We start from the raw sequence: 11,895 nt of genomic DNA, 5'->3' as shown, positions 1-11,895 counted from the left end.
ACTCATCTTGTTTTTTTTTTACCTAGTTATGTAAATTCACACAAATATTTGATCCACATCACCACTGTTCAGTGTATCATGAAGATTGGGCGCCATCTGGTGGCGAAACATGCAACTTTCGCGCATTTTTTGGGAGTGACGTTAGTTTTGTTAATATTTCCCATGGCAACTGAAACTATTCCTGTTTCCTTAGTCACATCACCGTATTTAAACCAGATTTCCATGGGAGTTTGATTAAATAAAAGGTGAATATCCTGCTGGCCAATGCGTATAGTTTCTGTTCAGTAATTGTCCATTATTTCCAATGGACAATAAACACTATTACAATATTACAAGCAATGTCGGTAAACACTGGACATTGCCACTGGCCTGCCATTTTTGCCAGGAAACACCTTTCGGGATGTTACGTGCCAAGTCGTTGAGCCGATCATGGAAAATAAAACCTGCAACAAAAATGTAACGTGTCGATATCTATCACGCTGTGGCCTACACTTGTTCGATTGCAACAAAAAGACTACATCGAGCTCTGATGCCCTTGGAATGCGGATCGTGCAGTGGCATTCTTTGTATTGCAAATTAAACCCTAATGTGAAACGACAAATAGAGAGCATAATAAGCTATTTTCTCATCTTGTTACATATGATTGAAGTCTTGTATAAGCCTGTTTGAATGATTAACAGGACTTGCTGCAACTTGATACACTAGAAATGGGCTACTACAGAAAATGTCTACAAATGACAGTGTAAAACCATTAAGCCATATACCTCTGCTGCTATGTTCAACATGCCAAGCATATTTGACTCCTCCAAGTCACCTCGTAAACGAGCCATTCCATTGAGGTCAAAGTCAAAAACATGAACTTTAAACTACCACTGGGATTTGATTTCCCTGCTGATTTTCCCTGCTGATTTCCTGCTTATCCTCAATCTATCCTCATAGAAACCGACTAGCTCTGGTCCAGGGCATGTGGCGGGTTCCTCCACTATTAGAGGAGGAATGAGCACTATTCCATGGACCAGAGCTAAGAAATGGAACCTTTCAAGTGCAAGTGCTGGTTCATTTTTATTTGATATCGGGGGGGGGGGGGGGGGGGGGGGGTTATTATTTAAGATACTGTTTGAAGAGGTAGGGTTTCAGATGTTTTTGGAAGATGGGCAGGGACTCTGATTTCCAACCTTAAGGAAGAAGCTGGTTCAACCATTGGGGTGCCAGGACAGAGAAGTGCTTGGACCGGGGTGAGCGGGAGCTGCCCTTCCATAGGGATGGGAGGGCCAGGAGACCTGAGGTGACATAACGGCGTGCTCGGGTTGGGGTATAGGGTTTGATCATAGCCTGAAGGTAGGAAGGGGCAGTTCCTTTTGCTGTTCCGTAGGTAAGCACCATGGACTTGTAGTGAATACGAGCTTCGACTGGAAGCCAGTGGAGTGTGGGGTGACATCAGAGAACCTGTAAAGGTTGAAAACCAGGCGGGCTGCAGCGTCCTGGATAAGTTGCAGGCGTTTGATGGCACAAGCGGGGAGCCCAGCCAACAGCGAGTTGCAGTAGTCCAACTAGTCTACGGATGTTGTAGAGCATGAACCTGCAAGGCCGAGTCACTGCTTTGATGTTTGCAGAGAACGACAGGGTGTTGTCCAGGGTCACACCAAGGTTCTTTGCACTCTGACAGGGCAACACTGTGGCATTGTCAACCGTGATGGAGAGGTCTTTGAGCGGGCAGGCCTTCACCGGGAGGAAGAGCAGCTCCATCTTGTTGAGCTTGAGGTGGTGGGCCGACATCCAAGTTGAGATATCGGCCAGGCATGTAGAATTTGTGTTGCCACCTGGGTGTCAGAAGGGGGAAGGAGAAAAGTAGTTGAGTGTCATCCGCATAGCAATGATAGGAGAGACCATGTGAGGCTATGGTGGAGCCGAGTGACTTGGTGTATAGAGAGAAGAGGAGAGGGCCTAGAACCGAGCCCTGGGGGACACCAGCAGTGATAATATGTGGTGCAGCAACAGATCCTCTCCACGTCACCTGGTAGGAACGGCCTGCCAGGCAGAATGCAATCCAAGAGTGCAGAGTCTGAGACGGCCAGCCCTGAGAGGGTGGAGAGCAGGATCTGATGTTTCACGGTGTCGAAGGCAGTGGATAGATCTTGGACGATGTGAACAGAGAGAGAGACAGCTTTGGCAGTGCGGAGAGCTTCCGTGTCACAGAGAATTGCAGTCTGTTATACTGCATGAACACAGCCATTGCGCTATCGACAACACTCCCTGTGGTACAGCCATTACAGGTAAAGATATGAGAGAAAGAAGTATGGAGACGTGTGTGTGTGTGTGTGTGTGTGTGTGTGTGTGTGTGTGTGTGTGTGTGTGTGTGTGTGTGTAGGAGGTGGGGAGGCAGACCGTGTCGTACTCTCTGTCCTCTCTGAAAGGGTAAGTGTGTGAGGGCTCTAACCTGCTACTCTACCTCTGCTCCCTCTGAGGAAGAACGTCCCGGAAAGCATGACCTTCCTCTCCTTTTTGTGTGTATGTGTGTCAGTTGTTTTAGTCTACTCATAAACTTTTTTTTGAGAGAGAGATGTGTGTTTACACTTCTATAAAGCGTGTGTGTTCTCAGTTGTGTTCGATTTGACAGTGTATTGACCATGTTGTGTGGTTAAGGTATGGTCTGTCTGTGGTCAGTGGGAGCTGGGGTGCAGACCGCAAACAGCGGGAGTGGAAGTGGTGGAGATGTTTAGGGTGGAGAGGATGGTGAACTCTGTGGGGGACATCCCAGCCACTTGCCAGTGTTGGCACAGCTACTTCCCACATGATGGGTAGTAGGTCATCACTTTTACTTAATATACAATCAATCAAGCATTTTTTTATATCAGCAATTGTCACTAAGTGCTTTTACAGTAACCCGTCTACACCAGAGAAACCCGGGACATATAAGTCACCACCGCTCCTATTATATCTATCTCCCTGTGTGAACCGGAGGGGATGGCTGCCCTTTTACAGGCTCCTAACCAACTGTGTTATGTTGTTTGTTTCTTTGCATTGTTTGTAACTTATTTTGTAAATAATGTTGCTGTTACCATCTATTATGACCAAAAAGATCTTCTGGACATCAGAACAGAGATTACTCACCTCGAACTGGATGGGGATTTTGTATTTAATGAGTCTGACGCGAAGGATATACTGCTTTCCCGAGACCAGCCCCAAATCCCCGTCATTTGCGTGAAGAAAAGATGGAGATACCGGGGGCGGATGTCGCGGTGCCTTGTGAGAATTCGTCGGAGAGTGAGCAAACTGCCACTACCATCCGTCCTATTGGCCAATGTGCAATCACTGGAAAATGAACTGGATTATCTACGATCAAGACTATCCTACCAATGGGACATTAAAACTGTAATATCTTATGTTTCACTGAGTCGTGGCTGAAGGACAACAGGGATAATATAGAGGTGGCTTGGTTTTCTGTGCATCGGCAGAACAGAGCAGCAACGTCTGGTAAGACTAGGGGCAGGGTGTCTATTTGTCAATAACAGCTAGTGCGCGATGTCTAATATTGAAGAAGTCTCGAGGTATTGCTCGCCTGAGGTAGAGTATCTCATGATAAACTGTAGACCCCACTATCTATTGAGAGAGTTCTCATCTATATTATTCGTAGCAGTCTATTTACCACCACAAACTGATGCTGGCACTAGGACCGCACTCAACGAGCTACGGACTACAAAGGTAAACCCAGCCGCAAGCTGCCCAGTGACACAAGCGTACCAGACAAGCTAAATGCCTTTTATGCTCGCTTCGATGCAAGCAACACTGAAGCATGCATGAGAGCACCAGCTGTTCCGGATGACTGTGTGATCACGCTCTCTGTAGCCGATGTGCACAAGACCTTTAAACAGGTCAACATTCACAAGGCCGCGGGGCCAGACAGATTACCAGGACGTGTACTCAGAGCATGCGCAGATCAACTGTCTTCATTGACATTTTCAACCTCTCTCTGACCGAGTCTGTAATAGTTTCAAGTTCCTTGGTGTCCACATCACCAACAAACTATCATGGTCCAAACACACCAAGACAGTCGTGAAGAAGGCACAAGAACACCTTTCCCCCCCAGGAGAGTGAAAAGATTTGGCATGGGTCCCCAGATCCTCAAAAAGTTATACAGCTGCACCATCGAGAGCATCCTGACCCGGTTGCATCACTGCCTGGTATGGCAACTGCTCGGCATCCGACCATAAGGCGCAACAGAGGGTAGTGTGTACGGCCCAGTACATCACTGGGGCTAAGCTTCTTGCCTATATACTTGGCGGTGTCAGAGGAAGGCCCAAAAAATTGTCAAAGACTCCAGTCACCCAAGTCATAGACTGTTCTCTCTACTACCACATGGCACGCGGTAACGGAGAGCCAAGTCTAGGTCCAAAAGGCTCCTTAACAGCGTCTACCCGCAAGCCATATGACTGTTGAACAATTAATCAAATGGCCACCAGGTCTATTTACATTGACACCCCACGCATAAATATATAGCCTCGTTATTGTTATTTTATTGTGTTACTTTTTAATAAAAAAAATTACTTTAGTTTATTTAGTAAATATTTTCTTAACTCTATTTCTTGAACTGCGTTGTCGGTTAAGGGCTTGTAAGTAAGGATTTCACGGTAAGGTTGTATTCGGCGCATGTGACAAATACAATTTGATTCGATGTCATATCCTTATCCTAGGCCGATTGCAGGTGGACTCTCCCGCCAACATGAGGTTCCTGCTGCTCTCACCCCAAATACACACACACACACTATTATGAGTGTTCCAGAGGTGAGGGATGATAAGCGAGTGTTTGAGAAGAGGCCTCTGGTGTGAGTGGATGACATGTAGATGACCTCCCAAGTTCTTGGACAGAAAGGTCACGTGTTAGTCTTCCTTAAACCCGACCCCTTAACCCTTACTCACACACTTGCCACTAAGTTTTACTCTTAAACCACAAACCCTGAGTCTCCAACATGACCTGACGTGTGTGTGTGTGTTACAGGCGGAGATGAAGGCCTAGCAGAACTCGTAACAGCGGCAACATCTGGAGCTCCACGCCATAATGGGCGACTTCTTGCAGTTCCTGTTACTACAAGAAACGAGAAACGTCTTCATGTTCGCCAGCATGGACTTCTCCCCAATTGCCTCCCACCTACCCCTGGGGGCACCTTCAACCCTCGTCACCTTGAAGGACACACACTGGGGCTGCATCTCAAAAGTCTAGAAGCATCCTCTCACAGGCACTTTAGTGAGGACAACACTCTCTGGTAAGCACTTGTCACTAATATGTAGAGAGGCCCTCGAATGTGTTAATCAAATATGAATGCTTTTATGGAAGTTTTGATGTTTATTTTATGATATTGTTTTTACTGTCTAATGTTTTTGTTTGCATTAGCTTCCAATCAACTTTGTTGAAATGGTAATCGCAAGAATTACAGTTATGTGAGCAGGTGTGAATTAAATAACATTTATTATTTAATGTCTTGTATATTTTCCATGTTTTATTTATGTTAAGAACTTTATCCTCAAGTGTCATAATTCCAGGAACTGCTATTTTGCTTTGACTCTGACGTGACCACCCCATCATTTCTAAGGCTAAAGTTATGAATGAAATTAGGCTCGTGGTTGTCCGACTCAACAAGTAGTGCTGTTGTTTGGATAACTTTGCTTCCCTGACTTCCTACAGCGTCAATTATTATCTCCACAATTGAACTGCACTATGTACATGTTCCTGTGGTTTGCGTACATCTGTAATGCCTCCCTTGAGCTACTGGGGGAGTCCGTCACAGTGACATCTCAGTACATTTACTCAATGAAGAGGTCTTAGAAGGTGTTGTTTTGTTATTTGTCTTAATGTTTTGGACTGACTATCTTGCACTGGATCTATGCACACTCACTAGACTCTAGACTTTTTTTCCCTCATTTTGTCCGTCATAGTTGAAGTGTACCTATGATGAAAATGACAGGCCTCTCTCATCTTTTTAAGTGGGAGAACTTGCACAATTGGTGGCTGACTAAATACTTTTTTGTCCCACTGTAGATTAAATCAACTGGATAATACATCTAGATTTTATCAACTGGATAATACATATAGATTAAATCAACTGGATAATATATATTTTGATTCCCATATCGATCAATGTGATACAATCCTTTTCCAAAGCGTCTGGTCTATATCTTAACATTAATACATATGAACTCATAGCTGTCAAAGATTGTGTGACACCTTCATATTATGGTATTCCAGTAAAAGAAGAACGTACATATTTAGGCATAACCATTACAAAGGATCAGAAGTCTAGAGGCTTACTAAGTTTTAACCCTCTTATTAAAAAACCCCAGAAGAAGCTAAATCAATGGCTACAGAGGGATTTATGTTTCAAAGGAAGTCCTAATAACCAAGGCTGAAGGTATCTCTAGGATAACATATGGCGCTCTATCTTTATATCTTGACAGTAAAATAAGCAAGGAGATAGACCAGATGCTTTTCAACTTTCTGTGGAGAAACCGTACCCATTACATTAGGAAAACTGTTGAAAATGAACACTTATGAGAATGGTGGGCTGAATTTTATGGACTTTACTACTTGAAATAAAACTTTTAAGATCAATTGGATAAAACAATTCCTAAGAAGACCCACTTCTATGTGGAATTTATTCCTCATCATGTCTTCTCTACTTTTGGTGGCCTTAACTTCATGTTGGTTTGCAATTATAATATTGACAAAGTTCCAGTGAAACTTTCTGCTTTTCATCGGCAGGTTATCTTGTCATGGTCCTTCATTTATAAGCATAACTTTTCTCCACACAGATATTATATATGGAATATGCGGGATATATTGTATAAAAATACTTCCTTGTTTTTAGAATATTAGTTCTGAAATAATATCCTATTGGTGAGACAACTTGTAAATACAGAGGGTCTTTTACTTAGTTATAAGGAATTCTTATCACTTTACAAGGTCCCTGCAACACCTAAAGATTTTGCAATTGTTTTAGATGCCATTCCCTCAGGTGTTGCTCTGTTATTCAGGAACGTGTCAAGACCTGACCTTCAGAGCCTACCTTCTATTGACCCTGTTGACTCATCAGTAGGAAAGATTTGTTTCCCTTCTGGTCCATTCAACAACAGAGCGATACGAACCTTGTTTCAGCAGGATGTTGTACCTTATGTCATGCTTTATTAGAACAGATTTATTGATAATATCTGTTGGGAAAAAGTTTGGATGTTGCCACACACATACCTACTTGTTTAACAAAATGAAGGAAGTTTCCTTTAAAATTATTCATAAATATTATCCTGCCAACCACTAAATGAAGAAGTTTAAGAAAAACATAAAGTCAAATTGCTCCTTTTGTAATGACCACCCAGAAACAGTGTTGCAACTTTTTGGGCACTGTATACATGTAAGAAAACTGTGGCAAGACATCAGTAGATTTATAACTGAACACATTTATGAAGATTTTACACTATTGTGGAGAGATGTACTGCTTGGATTCTTTACCTACAATAGAAATAAGCTGAAACAATTTTATGTAATTAATTTCATTATTCTTTTGGCCAAATTTCATATTCACAAATGTAAAATCACAGACAAAACACCACATTTTCTTACCTTACAAAAATAAATTGAACTGTATTTTAAAGCAATTAAATACTCTACTAACAAAAAGCTGTTAGATGTATAAGTGTATGTACAGTTGAAGTCGGAAGTTTACATACACTTAGGTTGGAGTCATTAAAATTTGTTTTTCAACCACTCCACAAATGTCTTGTTAACAAACTATAGTTTTAGCAAGTCGGTTAGGACATCTACTTTGTGCATGACACAAGTAATTATTCCAGCAATTGTTTACAGACAGATTATTTCACTTATAATTCAATGTATCACAATTCCAGTGTGTCAGAAGTTTACATACACTAAGTTGACTGTGCCTTTAAACAGCTTGGAAAATTCCAGAAAAAGATGTCATGGCTTAAAACTTATTCTCAATAGGGGGTGCTGTTTGCACTTTGTAATAATTTCGTTCCCAAATTAAACTGCCTCATACTCAATTCTTGCTCGTACAATATGCATATTATTACTACTATTGGATAGAAAACACTCTAGTTTCTAAAACCGTTTGAATTATATCTGTGAGTAAAACAGAACTGGACTTAGAGCAATTTTCCTATGTGGATGTGAGAATGCAGAATTCTGCAAGCTGTTCCCAGATCAGTTTATTAATTTGCCTGTCTTCTATTGGTTGAGATGCACTGCATACGCCTTCCCCTGGATGTCAGCGAATAGTGAGACTTGAAATGGAGTCTCTAGGCAGATCTGAGAGGTTATAAATGGCTTGGGAAGGAAAGGTCCGGTCTTTGCCCTCTTCGCTCTGACGCAGGAAGGACCTTGGCATATCGTACTAGAAGCTCCGGTTATAGCTCTTAGATATATCCGGCTGTGTTTTTATTCGATATAGGCGTTAAAGACATCATAATGTTGTTATTTTAAACCGAGTTATATCAGTTTATGTCAGTATATTGTGATTTTCGGGGTATTTATTTGTGTGGCGTTCTAGGGAGTTGGGTATCTCTGGCTGACATGGCTAATGTTTACTGCTAATTGCAACGTTGAAGACTACAGTCTACAACCGAGCAACGATTCTTTTGGACAAAGGACACCTTTCCCAAGATTCTGATGGAAGCACATCAAAAAGTAAGAACTATTTATGCTGTTAATTCGTTGTTCTGTTGAAAAATGTAGAATGCATACTCCGCCATTAATTTCAGTGCGGTCTCGCTTTAACGCACGCTGTATGTTGTAGTAACGTTCATTTAAAAAATGTAACACAGCGATTGCATTAAGAACTAATGTATCTTTCATTTGCTGTCCAACCTGCATTTTTTAGTCAAGTTTATAATTAGTTATCGATTAGAATAGGTGCCTCTCCCAAGATTTCTCCCGACATTTTGTTGGCAGCTTGGCTACTTTTCTCATTGTATAACCACGATTTGTGCCGCTAAATATGCACATTTTCGAACAAACTCTATATTTATTGTGTAATATGATGTTATAGGACTGTCATCTGAAGAATTCTGAGCAGGTCAGTGAAAAAATGTATATCTTTTAGTGGTTTATACGTTATCGCTATTTTTGGCTTGAATCAATGCTGCTGTGTGGTTTGCTATTGTGGTAAGCTAATATAACGCTATATTGTGTTTTCGCTGTAAAACACTTAGAAAATCTGAAATATTGGCTGGATTCACAAGATCTTTGTCTTTCATTTGCTGTACGCTGTGTATTTTTCAGAAATGTTTTATGATGAGTATTTAGGTAATACACGATGGTCTCTGTAGTTATTCTAGTTGCTTTGGTGAGAGTTGTGATGGTGGCTGCAATGGTAAACTATGATTTATACCTGAAATATGCACATTTTTCTAACAAAACATATGCTATACAATAAATATGTTATCCGACTGTCATCTGATGAAGTTGTTTCTTGGTTAGTGGCTATTTATATCTTTATTTGGTCGAATTTGTGATAGCTACCTATGCAGGGGAAAAAATGGTGGAGTAAAAAAAGTTGTGTCTTTTGCTAACGTGGTTAGCTAATAGATTTACATAGTGTCTTCCCTGTAAAACATTTTAAAAATCAGAAATGATGGCTGGATTCACAAGATGTGTATCTTTCATCTGGTGTCTTGGACTTGTGATTTAATGATATTTAGATGCTAGTATTTACTTGTGACGCTATGCTAGGCTATGCTAGTCAGCTTTTTTACTGATGGGGGTGCTCCCGGATCCGGGATTGTGTGGAAGTAGAGGTTAATAAGCTTCTGATAGGCTAATTGACATAATTTGAGTCAATTGGAGGTGTACCTGTGGATGTATTTCAAGGCCTGCCTTCAAACTCAGTCACTCTTTGCTTGACATCATGGGAAAATCAAAGAAATCAGCCAAGACCTCAGAAAATAAATTGTAGACCTCCACAAGTCTGGTTCATCCTTGGGAGCAATTTCCAAATGCCTGAAGGTACCACATTCATCTGTACAAACAATAGTACGCAAGTATAAACACCATGGGACCACGCAGCCGTCATAACGCTCAGGAAAGAGACGCATTCTGTCTCCTAGCGATGAACGTACTTTGGTGCGAAAAGTGCAAATAAATCCCAGAACAACAGCAAAGGACCTTGTGAAGATGCTGCAGGAAACAGGTACAAAAGTATCTATATCCACAGTAAAACAAGTCCTATATCGACATAACCTGAAAGGCCGCTCAGCAAGGAAGAAGCCACTGCTCCAAAACCACAATAAAAAAGCCAGACTACAGATGGCAACTGCACATGGGGACAAAGATTGTACTTTTTGGGGAAATGTCCTCTGGTCTGTTGAAACAAAAATAGAACTGTTTGGCCATAATGACCCTTGTTATGTTTGGAGGAAAAAGAGGGACACTTGCAAGCCGAAGAACACCATTCCAACCGTGAAGCACGGGGGTGGCAGCATCATGTTGTGGTGGTGCTTTGCTGCAGGAGGGACTGGTGCACTTCACAAAATAGATGGCTCATGAGGAAGGAGAATTATGTGGATATATTGAAGCAACATCTCAAGACATCAGTCAGGAAGTTAAAGCTTGGTCGCAAATGGGTCTTCCAAATGGACAATGACCCAAGCTAACCAAATGGACAATGACCCAAGTTGTGGCAAAGTGGCTTAACGACAACAAAGTCAAGGTATAGGAGTGGCCATCACAAAGCCCTGACCTCAATCCTATAGAAAATGTGTGTGCAGAACTGAAAAAGCGTTAGTGAGCAAGGAGGCCTACAAACCTGACTCAGTTACACCAGCTCTGTCAGGAGGAATGGGCCAAAATTCACCCAACTTATTATGGGAAGCTTGTGGAAGGCTACCCGAAACGTTTGACCCAAGTTAAACAATTTAAAGGCAATGCTACCAAATACTAATTGAGTGTATGTAAACTTCTGACCCACTGGGAATGTGATGAACAAAATAAAAGCTAAAATAAATAATTCTCTCTACTATTATTCTGACATTTCACAGGGACAGGGAATTTTTTCTAGAATTAAATGTCAGGAAATGTGAAAATCTGAGTTTAAATGTATTTGGCAAAGATGTATGTATACTTCCAACTTCAACTGTATATTAATTTGGGGACAGGTCGAAAAGCATTAAACATTCATGGCAATTTAGCTAGCTAGCTTGCAGTTGCTGGCTAATTTGTCCTATTTAGCTAGCTAGCTTGCTGTTGCTAGCTAATTTGTCCTGGGATATAAACATTGAGTTGTTATTTTACCTGAAATGCACGAGGTCCTCTAGTCGGACATATACTCCACACATAAAAATGGTCAACCGAATCGTTTCTAGTCATCTCTCCTCCTTCCAGGCCTCTTTTTCTTCTTTGGACTTCATATGGCAATTGACAATAAAGTTGCATTACCACAACTGACCTCAGTTCATCTTTCAATCACCCACGTGGGTATATCTTCCTCAAAACCAATGAGAAGATGGTATATGCTTCTAAAAACCAATGAGGAGATGGGAGAGGCAGGACTTGCAGCGCGTTCTGCGTTACAAATAGAATCAACTTCTATTGTAGCTCCTGGCAACGCAGATGCTCGTTGGCACGCGCGAGCAGTGATTGAATAACGTGTGCACATTTATTTTGCAACGCTCGCGCACGCAACGTGACCCGTGTGGTCGGCATGTTAGCCTATTCCCAGATATGTTTGTCTTGCCAGCTCCTATGGCTATTGACTTGGCAGATCTGGGACCAGGTTTAATTCTTGTCTCATTGACATTTCAGCCCATTTGGAACAGAACCTTCTTCCAACCATAAACAGATGTATTTCACAGTTTGAGTGAAACAGAGAACAGTGATATTCTTCTATAAACCCT

The sequence above is a fragment of the Salvelinus fontinalis genome, chromosome 27, assembly GCF_029448725.1.
Source record: "Salvelinus fontinalis isolate EN_2023a chromosome 27, ASM2944872v1, whole genome shotgun sequence".
In the NCBI taxonomy this organism is placed as follows: Eukaryota; Metazoa; Chordata; class Actinopteri; order Salmoniformes; family Salmonidae; genus Salvelinus; species Salvelinus fontinalis.
The sequence above is the reverse complement of the archived record's forward strand: the minus strand, read 5'-3'. Positions refer to the sequence as shown.